General features: G+C 34.6%; 1 long non-coding RNA gene across 1 annotated transcript; it reads right to left on the reverse strand.

The window, feature by feature from the left end:
* Positions 1–3389: 3389 nt before the first annotated feature.
* On the reverse strand, positions 3390–13407 carry LOC117670610 (uncharacterized). The gene is made up of 4 exons (XR_004592671.3): positions 13283–13407; positions 9105–9176; positions 7897–8047; positions 3390–3735 (listed from the first exon to the last, which is right to left on the reverse strand). It is a non-coding gene; the product is annotated as an uncharacterized LOC117670610 (long non-coding RNA).
* Between the last annotated feature and the right edge of the window lie 593 nt (positions 13408–14000).

Below are 14000 nucleotides of genomic sequence, written 5' to 3' on the forward strand. Positions count from 1 at the left end.
AAAAATGCCCATCTCATGTTTAGGACTGCATAGGAGCATGATCATTCTTTATTTCAGTGTTCTGATTATGATTTTGTTCCTGTTGCAGATTTTTAACTCTAGCTATTATTACAGCTTTCATCCATTAGAAAAGGTAGTTTCTGTCTTAATGCAAACATTTCTCCTTCCTTAATCTGCTTTCATATATTACAGTCCACTTCCTTATTTGTTGTTTGCATTTAATGTTCAGTATATCCTGTTTCTTGCCTGAAGAAGTATAATACAAATCTTTAATATTTTTATCCTCACAACAGTAAAATAGATTTGGCTGTTACACTGTCTGGTCTAAAATGCACAGTGAATTCCATGCCTCAAGTCCAGCACTTAATCATTTTATTATAAGTTTATTGATGTATGAAATTATAGCTGTCTTCCCCTTCTAACTATCTATTTGAAGGCTACATTTTCTCAGGGCTAATTTGTTGAAGATTACATGATTGGGGCTGAAGCAAAAGATGTACTAAATGAAACTAAATGAGCCAAAATGAAAATATTCTCACATGCCATTCCTCTGGTATAAAGATGTGCTTATTAATTATTATTTTAGGGTCATGACATTGTGCCCATGTCATCTCCAGAAAATCAAATTTCACTTTGGTGCCTTCAGTATGGACATCACGTTTTCTTTCACCTCCTGAAACAAAACCTGCCATTTAAATAATCTAAGGTGACCTGGAGATAAATCTGGGAATGATAAAGTTGAAAAACTGTCCAAGTCCTGTTACTGCATAAATCTAATCCCCTCTTCCCATCCATGGCCACTTAGACTCTGGTTGATAGACACTAGACCCAAGGTTTGTGCATGCTTTTTTTTTTTTTTTAAAGATGGGATGGGGAGGTTGGATATCAATCCCATAGAAGAACATATGCAATATTCCCATATCCATTAAACAAAAAACCTAAACAAAAGCCTCTAAAATGTATTTGAGTTTACAGATTGATATCAAAGAGGGTGCTTCACATTTTGTTAGATATGTTTGTAAAGGATGACTGCTTGCAAAGAAATAGGAAGCTCTGGAAGTAACTGAGCAAGAAGACTGCAGGGATTAGATAGATGGCAGGTGATGTTCTTCCTTAAACCTGGGAAAGCCATCACTGGTAATGGATGAACGTTCATTGAACCTTGTTTTGTGTTGCAGTTGATTTGGTGGTCTTCCTTTTGGTCACAAACACACAATGAAACAGATCAAACAAGCCAAGACAAAAACATTTCTTGTCCAGCTGCTTCAGCTGCTTCAGGGCTGGGCAGCAAACATACTTTTTCCTAGGAGTAGCAGATCAGAAACCCTTGCTGGCATTTCAGCATTTAAGAGCCCCTTTGGGTAAATTAGCTGCCTGGCTGGAGAGAGACCCAGAGAATCTTCCAAGATGCTGAAGAGGACAGTCCTTGAAGAAAATTTGGCCCCAAATCTTTGAGACTGGTCTTTTGGCTACCTTCTTAGAAGCCATTAATTAGTCTTCATGTGATTGATTGTTGTTCTTTTAATTCTGGCTTGGATTCTGATTCTGTTCTCTATTGTTGAGTAGAGCTTGGCCCTGCTGACCTAACCAGAAAAACAGTGTGTGATACTCTCTTTAAGGCTAAATTCAAGGAAGAGCAGTCTGCTTGCCAGGACTGCCACTGAGACTCCAGCTCTCCATCTGCATGCAAAGTAGGAAGCAATGCAGACAGCTGAGATAGTATATGGCACTAAATGTGCAGCTCTCTTGGAAGTCCACAAGTCCACAAAGATTGGGAAGAAGGAGTCTACTTTTTTCCTGCCTAGTGCCTAGTCAGAACTCTCAAATAAGGCTCAGCCATTTTATAAGGAAGATTCATAGAAAAGCCAACTCCTAGTACACATAGTAAACACAACGCCTACAATTCCCCGCTTTGGTTAGTGAAAATAAGAGCTGCTTGAAATACAACCCTGATTCCCCATATGTTCAGGAAAATGATTTGTGGTTGTTTTTCCAGATGGCAGGTGACACTGGTTGGAAGGCAAAAAAGACTTCAGGGAATTCACTAATCAGTAAAATGGTAAGGACAGCATTGCTGAAGCACTGTAGAGCTCAGCTGTGAAGGCAGAACAATTTATATTTATATACTTTTCTGCCAATTTAAGGATTAGAAGAAAGCACACTAAAGCAACAGAGAGAGTCTCAATTTAACATCCTGGACAGCGAGTGTAGTATGATAGTTAAGATGTTAAACTGGTGCTGGAGACACCCAGTTTAAAGCTACCTTCATTTACATAAGCTCACTGACCACAGGCCAATCACTGTCTATCCACCTATCTCACAGAGTTTCAGAGGAAAATGGCAAAAGGGAGTGCTAGATATAAGCCATCTTCAACTCCTACCCTAATGACAGGATATAACGATATGTTAAAATTAATATTTTGCTTCCATTCTTTCTAATATTCCTGTTCTTTAACTTAGCAGGTGTTTGCATCTATTCATTTATAATAAAATAAATTGCCTGGACTTTATCATGAACTTTTTGTTGTTTAGATTACATTGGTCTCCTTCTTCCAGAGGGAGATCATTTTTCATTTTTTTTCATTCTGCTTTGGTCATGAAAGAACAATTTTTTGGGTGGGTGGGTGGGAGGGGGATAATTGATTTGCTTCTTAGATTTGTTTTACTTTTTCATATACAATTGTTATTAATTACATTAATGTTTAAATGATTAATAAAGAGTAGGTTGGTGTCATGCTGTCCAATATGAATTGTTCTGGAATTACATTGGGAATCACAATATTCTAGTAGGTGAATATAAATTCTGTACTGACATTAATAGCCAGCTTCTGATTTATCTGATTGTGTACTCTTCCAAAACAACCTAACTTTATTTTTTCTTTATGGCATTTTCAGGGCATTCTTAGTGTCTTGCTGTGTTCCAGATGTGTTACTGCATTCCAGGTACATCTGTTTTTCCCTGCTCATTCTTCCTCCCACTCACTTCTCTTTTGTCAACAACAACATCAATCAACTTGTTTTGACGGGATTTCTTAATAAGCCAGGTTTTGGGACTCTTTCACAGTGCCTTTTTCTACATTATTTGGATATTATTGCTAACAATCCAGTTCTTCGTTAGCAAACGTTATTGATAAAAGAAGTGAAAAGTATGTGATTATAACTAGCCATATTTTGTTTTGGCTTCTCTCCAAAATGTGAACTTTTGATGAATGTGCCTTTCAACAAGACTGAAATATCTGAGCCATAATAGGACAGTTAGGGCTCTTAGAAACAGCACCAGATTTCTACTACACAGAAGCACAATCTGACTATCCTTCTTCCACATGCTGGGGCTATGACATTCCCATATTGACTTGCTGATATTTTGACATGGTATGCAGTTTGTAAAGCTGTGCCAAATAATTGTTAGATCAGTTCTGATTTCAGAGGAGAATATTGTGGTATTTCTTTTGTTATTTCTCATTGCCCATGTTTAAAGATTTCTTAGAGACCAGATCAGGTAGAGTGGAGAAATTTAGGGGAAGGCCAGGAACCTGCTAATCCGAGTGTAGGCTGTTAAAGCTTTTCCTGCCTTTCATTTTAAAATGTAGGGTATGACATCCAACTTCTTACCAATCATCTTTCACCCTTGTTCTTTCCATGGATGGTATGAACCTCCTTTCATATTTCCAGTCTTCATATAACAGTTCCTCTCCTGCCCTGAGCAGTCAAAATTCAGCTTGTTTTTCTTGTGTCCTTAATAATAATAACAATAATTTACCTTGTAGTTAACTGGAAGTTGTCTATTTTTAGCTTCAGCACCTGTTTGTTCCAATGTTATATTTTATGTTAACAGCATCCAATGTAACTTCAACATTCATCTATAAAATGTGGTAATGTTGCTCTTTTTCAACAGATATAGTTGCAGAACTAAAATTCATGAAATGTACATTCAAACATCTTTCTTGGCATAGAAAATAAAATGGCTTTGTTTGTAATATATCCTGTTTAAATAATCCATATGAAACCTTTCTCATTTCCATTTGCTAATTCAAACTTGTTATAATAATCTTTTAAAAGATTTAAAGGAATGCTATTAAATTTGACATGCAGTACATTTTCAGAAAGTTTTATCTTGCAACACTCTAGGCTTCAGTATTCCACTTACTGGCAACTGATTGATATTAAGTAAGCAAAGTGAAACTCCCTATAACATGAACATAATTTAAGAAAAAAAGTTATTGATAAACTTGCTTTAAGGCTCCAGAATTCATGAGAGTTGCCTCAATGCCATTTTATTGAGAGCTAATGGACGTGAAACACTTTGAATATTCAAAATGTACTTGAAATATAAAAGGCTATTATTATTTCTAATAATAACATCTTATAATAGATCCTACTAAAAGGGTCACTATATTTTTAAACCAGCAAGGAACAATGGCAAACTCATATTAAGAAATGGCAACAAATTGGTTCTCAATTGTGATGCTGAAAGCCAAAGTCTGAATAGAAGTAGGCTGTTATCTTCATATCTTATTCTTAGGTCTTGTTTGCCTAATTAGAGACCTCTCTATCATCAGGCCATAAATCTATAAACTTATCTGAAACCAGACAAATGGTGGTATTTCCCATTGAAATAAAGATAAATTTTAGTTTAAGTAAATGTATTTTGTGATGCGTTCTAAAAAGCACCAAACAAAACAAAACAAAAAAGCTTTTAGCTGCAAGGCTCTCTTTTAACCATAGCACTTAACAGTAGCAAAATTATTGTTATGCAATTACAATCATGCCCTTGAAAAAGCCTATGTGTAGGATTTACACAAAGCCTTCCCCCCCCCCCCAATATCTTCATCAAGATATGAAAGCCTTGAGAATTGTTCATCAGAAGAGGCAGAAAACTACAATTTATAAAATTATAGTAATATATAAATGTATTATAAAATTTGTATTTTCATTTTAGTTTAGGGATGGCATTAATATGTTTGACTTTAAGCCATCAATCAGTAGTAAAAACATTTATCTAAACTAAAAAACTCTTTTTAAGATAACAATTGGGATATGCTTCAATTATGGGTTTCCACTAATATTCTCCTTAAGGATTATTAGTTATTTTCCAGCATCATATTTCTGTTTTTTAGCAATTTAGTTTGTGACTATTTAATAACAAAGTTTTTAATTTATTAATTCTGAAAAACTTAATATGATCTCCCGGTTCTATAATTCAAGGATACATTATGATTTTAATGTAATTTTCATTAAGGAATGAAGAATTTCATATTTATAGTTTTTCAATACAAAATAATATATGAATACCACCTATGGCCACTGTTGGCAAAGGAACTATAAAGAATTCAAGCCGTGCCGGGAATCTTATTTTTACCCCCTAACAATGGGGAAAAATTATAACAAATCCCTAAAGCAATTTTATAAATAAAATTTATGTTGGATAGGCCGTATGATAACTTGCTATTTATAATTTAACTAATGCATTGTAAAACAAACAAACACAGAATACCTTGCTAGAACAAACTCTGCCCACCTAGTCTAGTCAAGAGGAGGTCTACTGAAAATCCTCTGCTCTCATGAGATTCACAATGTATGGAGGAAATGTCATCCCTTTTCTTTAATAATTTTTACCTTATTTACCTTTTCCAGAAGGGCATCTGGCATAAACTTTCATGCAATTCTACAAATCCTACAAGAAATCTTCTGCAATTCTAGTAAACACATATTTCAACATGATTTTGATTGCAGCTGACAAGCAGGAGGCCTATATTGGATTTTATAGGGTATTTTATCTCTGCTTTTATGTAGGGTTTTATGTTGTTTTATTTTTTTATACTGTTCCAATTTGTCTGTTTAGATTATGCTTTCCCCCCTCTGTGTTTGAAGTTGTACACTAACCAGAATCCTTTGGGACATGGGTGGATTATATGTATTACAAAATACATACATACATATATATCATGTGAGTTGGAGTATCTGCTAGGCATTTAGGGAAATTTGTAGGTTAAGTGCTAACTAGATTTCTCCAAAATGTAACTGATCCAACTTTATAAATGCACTCCATTTTCCCTCATAATAACCAAGTACCTCAACGAGGAGTCTTGCTCTCCCTTTACAAAATATCAGGGTCGACTAAGTTACTTCAGTCAATTGATCACTTCATTAATAATGGTCCCTGCATGGATGCAGAAGCTGCTGTTAGCAAGAAAAGAAAAGCTGCCCTTCTCCTCTATTATTTGAAAAATCGTAGCAAATGATGGATTCACATATCATTCTATTCTTTACAGTCCTAGCACTCTGCACTGTAAATTAACTCTTCATACTAAGGCATATTTTGTTCTGATTCCACTCTACCAAATGAACTATGCTGGCCTACTTCGCATAGTAAGTCAAAATGAATGCTTATGAATCATATCCTTAGATTCTCATGATGCTGTGAACCAAAGCCATGACATATGTTTAGTCTGGTCACATGAATTGTCCAGATTCATGCCCTGAACTCATAATTTTCCATTAGGCCCAGAAGGAATTTATAGTTGCTTCAAAATCCATGAAATCTTCCTTACAATCAGGAACTCTGAGAAAGAGTTTTTGATTATACAGTGGCTTTTAGTGCTATGATTTAAAATCCTCTACACCTTCTAATTGGACACTGAAAATGTTTAGAAATGAGCAGAGAAAATGTTTGGGAAAAGACTAAGTTGACTGTCTACTTAGGACTATACACGAGGTATGCAAACATATTATTACATACAGCCAAATTTGCTGCACGCATATTATCACTTTTTTATTCATATAATATTTTCTACAGTATATGCAAACAGCTAGTTTATGATTACTGCAACCTTGAATAATGTAATATTCATTTACTGTGAATTATACATTGATGCTAGATGACATTTAATGTAAATCAAAATTCAGTTAATGTGAGGCTAGTGGCTGTGCATTTGATGTTGCCAGGTTGCTGTGAGGGTTTTAGATGCTGCTTCTTTATTTTGTGTGTGCAAAAGGAAGATTCCTTTGGTTGAAAACACTACAAGCTCAAAAACAAAGAGGCTGATTGCTACATTACAGCAAAAATTGATGTGACTGAATGACATGAAAGTGGTCATAGCAACTCTAATATAGGATGACATGTTGGAATGACTAAATCTGTAGTACATAATATTACAAAATGTGCAGTGGAAATAAAAGAAAAAGGTAAAGTTCCATCTGCTTTTTGTGGCTTGCAAATATCTACAAGGAATAGAAGTGTTACAATGATAGAGACAGAGTATTTTTTAAGTGTATAGATTAAAAATTGAAATAAAAAATACATTCCCCACCCCCAACAGAGCACCCATTCAGATAAAAGTTTTAAATCTGTTTAAGTAAAAAAAACAAAACAAACATGAAATAGGAACAATGATTAAGGCAAATATTGGTTGGTTTGATTGATTTAAAAATGGAGCAAGCCTACCTTTAGGAATTATATTTAGAATTATTTTGTTTTTGCTTTGTTTTCTATAAATACTGACTGCTAATAATACATTTAGATTATAAGTATATTCCTTCTCTCCTTTACTCTACTATTTCATTAATAAACATATAAAAATTCAATTTTTATTTCTGCCTGGAACCAATTAACATTTTACAGAGAAATATTATTTGTAATAATCTGAATTCAAATAATGTGATCATTTCATAACATTCGTTATCCACACTATTTGAAATCTAGCTGAATATTGAACCTGATGGACAAGTGGTCTAGGTTAATATTAAAACAACTTTATTGAAGAAAACTGAGTGTGTTTCTGAAGAGCCTTCTAAAACCAATAATTAAAAAAACCCTTGCAATTTATTTCCCATAGTTTTGTTTTTAGTTCACAATATAGCATTCCTCTGTCATTGTACTAGAACCTGTCTTGTTACCTGCAAATTTCTTGCCTGTGAATGTTCCACTTGCTAGTTAAGTGTAACTCAAATTTATTCTTCTCTTGTCCTGATTCTTCACTGAAACATTGACTGAAGTCTTCGCCTTCTGTAGCTGAATGTCATGTTTTCATTACTGATCTCTTGATGACTTTCAAGAAGAATGACAGCAGAGTATATGCATGAAAAGATCAGTAAAAACTTCACAATTAACTTTGGTGCCCTTGACTGTTACTTTCGGGTTTTGCTAAAAATAGAGGAAGCTCAAGTAATATTCAACAATATAGCACGTTTTAACTGGCCTTATCATAACAGAATGACTCTCATGCAATCATTCAATTGAAGTGGGAATTGCAAATGATCCTAATTAAATTAATTAAAAGAAATAAATATTGAAATAGTAAAGCAACCTTTCTTAAAAGGTTCTGTTTCCACATTATTACAAAATCAGTGTTCTCTGTTACGTTGTGATTTCTGAGTATTGTCAGTATCCTCCTATGTTATTTTCTGTTTATCTGTATAATTCCAGATACTCCACAATACTGAATTGCACATTATGTATTTAACATATTGTCTTGTTGCCATCACTCATTTATTAATAATTTATTGAATAAGCCGCAGCTGCCCAGGCTTATATAACATGCAATGCCAGATGCAAATAAATCACATAATGGTTTAGAAGAATTGAGCAAACCTATTGTGAATGTCCAGGTTTTAGTCCATCTCCACTTAGAAGCCAGCTCTGATGCATTGCCTATTAAACTGAGGAAACTGTTGACAGTTAAATAGGCCTTTAAATTTCATGGCTGCAACTTGTTTTTTAATGTTTAAGCATTTTAACATTCTATTACCTGTTTTGTACTTTGATTGTAAATTCTTTAAACCTACAGTAATTGGCAGTATACTAATTCCTTTTTAAAATAAAGATTCTAGGACCCATAGCTGAGAAATATTTACAGCTGAGACCATGCAATTTTAAATTGCCAGCAGTTCTGAACTGCACATTGGTACTAGAATACTGTACCCAGCAAGGTGACAATAGCTTGTCAGACTGCTAATTCAAAAGCAAGCAGGGCTAAATCTCATTTATGCTTCAATGGAAGAATAATAGTCTAGACTGGACAGTTGAAAACATCCTGGGAGAAGACAGTGGGAAACTATTTCTATATTATGCTATGAAAGCTACATGTGCATATCACTATGCTCACCAAGAATTGAGCTTGTTTCCAGGAGGTCTTTACTCATTTATTTATGTGATCTATATCCATCTTTCTGCTTCACTGAATATTCAAGGCAGCAAACAGTCATTTCCCAATCATGGAAATTAAGTTAATATAAAAGAAAGGAAAAAAAAAACAGAAAAGTTCAAAACTATCTCAACAGAGAATGATTTTCATAAAGAAAATACAGGTAGTCCTCGGCTTACGACCACAATTGAGCCCAAAATTTCTGTTGCTGAGTGAGACAATTGTTAAGTGAGTTTTGCCCTATTTTACTACCTTTGTTGTAATAGTTGTTAAGTGAATCACTGTAGTTGTTAAGTTAGTAGCATGGTTGTTAAGTGAATCGGGCTTTCCCATTAACTTTGCTTCTCAGAATGTTGCAAAAGGTGATCACATGATCCCAGGACACTGGAATTCTCATAAATGTGAGTCAGTTGCCAACTGTCTGAATTTTGATCATGTGACTATAGAGATACTGCAATGGTCATAAGTGTGAAAAATGAACTTATGACTTATGATGTAACTTTGAATGGTCACTAAGTGAAATGTTACATACATACATACATACCATATTTTTCGCTCCATAAGACACACTTTTTTTGTCTCCCAAAAGTGGGTGGAAATGTCTGAGCATCTTATGGAGCAAATATTGCCGAAGCCCCGCCGACCTGCCAGCCCCCACTCTTCAGCCATTTTTGCATGCCCCATTTTCGGCCTCTGCTTGCCCCATTTTTGGCCTCTGCATGTATCATTTTTTGCCTCTGTGTGCCCTGTTTTTTGCCTCTGCATGCCCCATTTTTGGCCTCCGTGCATCCCATTTGCAGCCTCTGTGCACCCTGTTTTTGGCCTCCATGCGTCCCATTTTTGGCCTCTGCATGTCCCATTTTTCACCTCTGTGCATCCTGTTTTTGGCCTCTGCGCGATTCCCTCCCAACAACGAAAAGAAGAGGCAGCCATTATGGCTGCTGTGAAGCTGGGGCAGCTGAAGAAACAAAGAATGTGCTGGAGTGGTGTAGATCAACAGTGATAGGAACTGGGTGAGGTGATTCTTTTTTTACCTAGAACCTAACCCCAAAGAAAATAAACCCTGGAAAAGAGATTCTTTGAAATGCTTGTTTAAGTGACAAATAATTACAGAGAGAAAAATTACAGACCTGAAAGAAAAGGAATTAAAGGGAGAGCACAAAACCTTTAAAATATAGAAAGATTGGAGTTTCAAACTTTATTGGCAATATTTTGGTAAGGCATTTTAAAATGCAGAAATTAGTTGTCTGAATATTGATTATTTGCAAAAACTGAAATAAATATTTGTTAGATTTTGTGCAACATTGAAATTTAAGCTGAAGGCGCCATCTACTGGTTTTTAATGGAATATATACTAAACTCCTACAACCTTGGAAAGTACTGATAAGACAAAAGAAAAAAAGTGGAAATAAGTAACATCTAGAGGACTGCTGTGCTATCTACTGTTCTATATCTGTCTACTTCATGGTTATTGGAGGGTTAACTGTGAGATTATGGAAGACATCTAAAGAAAGCAACTTTTAAATGCCAGGATCTATGACTGAATTTACAGAGTGGATTTAAGGAGACATTTGGAAATCTTCCTGGATTACCTAAATGGAACTAATTAACTAACTGTGAGACACAAAGAGCTATTACTATTGCATTCCCCTGAGGAGCAGTCATAGACAATTGAGACTTTGGGGCAATGACAGACTACTGACAGTCTATTGAGCAGGGGTGAAATGCTACCAGTTTGGGCTGGTTTGCCGTTTCAGTAGTAAAAAAAAATGCTACTGGTTCACCGAACCGGTAGTTAAAAAAATGTAAAAAAAAAAAAAAAGTTCCGCCGATCAGCTGAGCGACGTGAGATTGTTGGAACTTTTTTTTTTTTACTTTTTAAGCATTTTTTTACTACCGGTTCAGGTGAATAGCTAATTAAAAAATGCTTTAAAAAAGTAAAAAAAGGCTCGGTTGATTGCGATCTTGGGAACCTTTTTTTAAACTTTTTTTACTTTTTTAAAGCATTTTTTACTACCTATTCGCCTGAACCAGTAGTAAAAAAATGCTTTAAAAAGGTAAAAAAAAGGTTCCCAAGATCACAGCTGTGCCACACAATCATCGGACTCCCCCCACCCCACCCCTTTTCTTTTTTTTTTTACTTTTTTAAAGCATTTTTTACTACCGGTTCAAGCGAATAGGTAGTAAAAAAATGCTTTAAAAAGGTAAAAAAAAGGTTCCCAAGATCACAGCTGTGCCACACAATCATCGGACTCCCCCCACCCCACCCCTTTTCTTTTCTTTTTTACTTTTTAAAAGCATTTTTTACTACCTATTCGCCCGAACTGGTAGTAAAAAATGCTTTTAAAAAGTTTTTTAAAAGGTTCCCAAGATTGCGCGCCACAGCTGATTCTCCTGTCACTGTTCTACTTATGCTGTTCTACTTCCCAAGCCTCCTTTTTGAGTGTATCACGAATGTGCACACAGCGCACATTTGGTGTGAAGTGTGCATGTGCGCATGCAGTGTGCACTTGGCCCACAGTGCACATTCATGGCCAGCAAACCGGTAGCAAACAGATTCAGATTTCACAACTGCTATTAAGCAATATTTGGACCTATCAAAATAAGACAAGACGTTGCATTAGGGGAGATGAGTGAATTTCAAAAAGAAATGGTGTTGATGCTCCAAAGTACTTATGATATATTGATAAATAACCAGAGGGAGATAAAAGACTTAATGCATGACGTGGGGAAATCAGAAAATGTTCAACAAGGGACAATGAATAAAGATTATAAAACACAGGAAATAGAGGAGATAACAGAAAAGCCAGAGGAAAAGAGAGAACAGATAATCAACAAATAAAACAAGAAGAGAAGAAGACAATAAACACTTCTGAATCAAATAAGGGACATTATATATTAAAACATCAAAAAATGGGATTGGATAAAAAGAAAGATAGTTTTGAAGAGAAGATAGGGGCTTGGGCAGAACCTCTGGAGGTTCAGCACCAAGAGATAGTAGAGATGGAAGAAATATTTGGGCTGAAATAGTAGGAAAGATGTAGACAGAGACAAAGACCCAAGGGAGGAATTTGGGAGGCAAGTCAAAAAATGAATAAGAATTGAAATACTAAAGCGGGCAAGAAATGATGTTTAGAAAGGGAATGCTGTTTATATAAGATTGGCTTTATTGAGAGCTAGAATAGAGGTAGAAACAAGATCAAGGGGGATTATATTTTATATAATATACTAAAAGTAATAGCTAGATGTAAAGATTAGATGTTGAAAGATGGTATCACTATGTACATTTGAATAATATTGTAACTGTTATTAGAATGGCGCACAAAAACACTGAACAATTAAACAATGAAGGAACATACTCTAATACAAATATGTATAATAATATCACAATTACACAAGTGTGGTTAATGTAACAAATATTATTAATATTACTATTATTATTTGTATTTAAATGAATGATACCCAGATCCCACACTGTTCATATAATGATATTGATGTATATCCAAATAATAATAAGAATAAGAATAAGAATAATAAATAAAATAAAAACATTTTTCAAAAGACTTCCAATAAATTGTCATTGTAATATGTAAGACAATCAGGTAAAACAAATCAGCATTAATAAAGGAGAATGTTAGCACTGAATACAGTCATTTCATTTGGGTAATGAAATGACTGTAAGAAAACAAGCAAGCTCAGAGAGTACCAAGGACCTCCCAAATCAGTATTAAGTCTGCTGCACTTCTAGTGTGCTTCTAAGTGCAAGTTAAGATGCTGATTGTCACTTAGAAGCCAACACTTGGTCTCCTAGGTATAGATTACTCATGATAATAATGTGAAAATGATGAAATAGATGTGGTTATTTTATGACACTATATCTGCATATCATACACACTGAAGTGTATAACAGGCATAGTTTATGAAATTACCTTTCCCCACAGTCATACCCTGCCTCTCATATGAGTCAAAATTTCTCAGACTGACAAATGTTTAATGACATATGCTCTCTATGACCCATGATGAAACAAGAACCAAAATTTATCTAGGAAAGGAAACATTTGAATGACCTAATGAAGAAGATAATTGAGAAGAATATTTAATAGCTAGGAAAACTAAAGAGCTCATTCTCATCATTGTACCTGCAATCAAACAATATGTTCCAAGGATTCTTTATCTTGTCACAAAGCTTTGATCTACTTGAAGAGTTTCAAGCTTGAAGTGTAGTGAAATATCTTTCCTTAGGCTGCAATCTCTGAATGTTTTGAGAATGGAATCTGAAACAGACAAAAACAGCAGCAGTTCTTTTTAGTATTCAACATAACACCCTGGTAATTTATAAAGAACATTCAGAAATCATGACACTGCTGCTGAAAATTAAGCTTTAATCACAAATGTTTGTATGTTCCACAAAAACACCTAGCAACTAGCAATTTCTAATCAAGTCAAGCCCAGTACCAAAATATCAATGATCTCTTAAGGTGAGAATACTGTGGCACTGTTTGTATGGACAATATAAAGTTTATAAAAACAAAAAATCACTCAGCCCAAATAATCCTCAAAAATTATGGCTATGTAAAAAAAAAAATTAAAGAATATACTCACAATTCCCATAATTTTGACAAAGTTTAAATTTAAATTTAGAAATAAATATTGCAATGAATACCAGTGATAATTAACACTGTACTGCTTGAAAGCTCATCCCACTCCCCAAAAAGTTTATAATGGCCCAGAGTGATGACTATCTCTGTTTATAATACTTTAACGTGAGATTTAATAATAATTAATTATATGCTATGGACTTTTCAAAATGTATCACAATAAGAAGCTTTTTGACATCTAGAGAGAGAGACTAGAAAA

This window comes from Pantherophis guttatus, chromosome 5 (genome assembly GCF_059756535.1).
Source record: "Pantherophis guttatus breed Tessera chromosome 5, ASM5975653v1, whole genome shotgun sequence".
Taxonomy (NCBI): Eukaryota; Metazoa; Chordata; class Lepidosauria; order Squamata; family Colubridae; genus Pantherophis; species Pantherophis guttatus.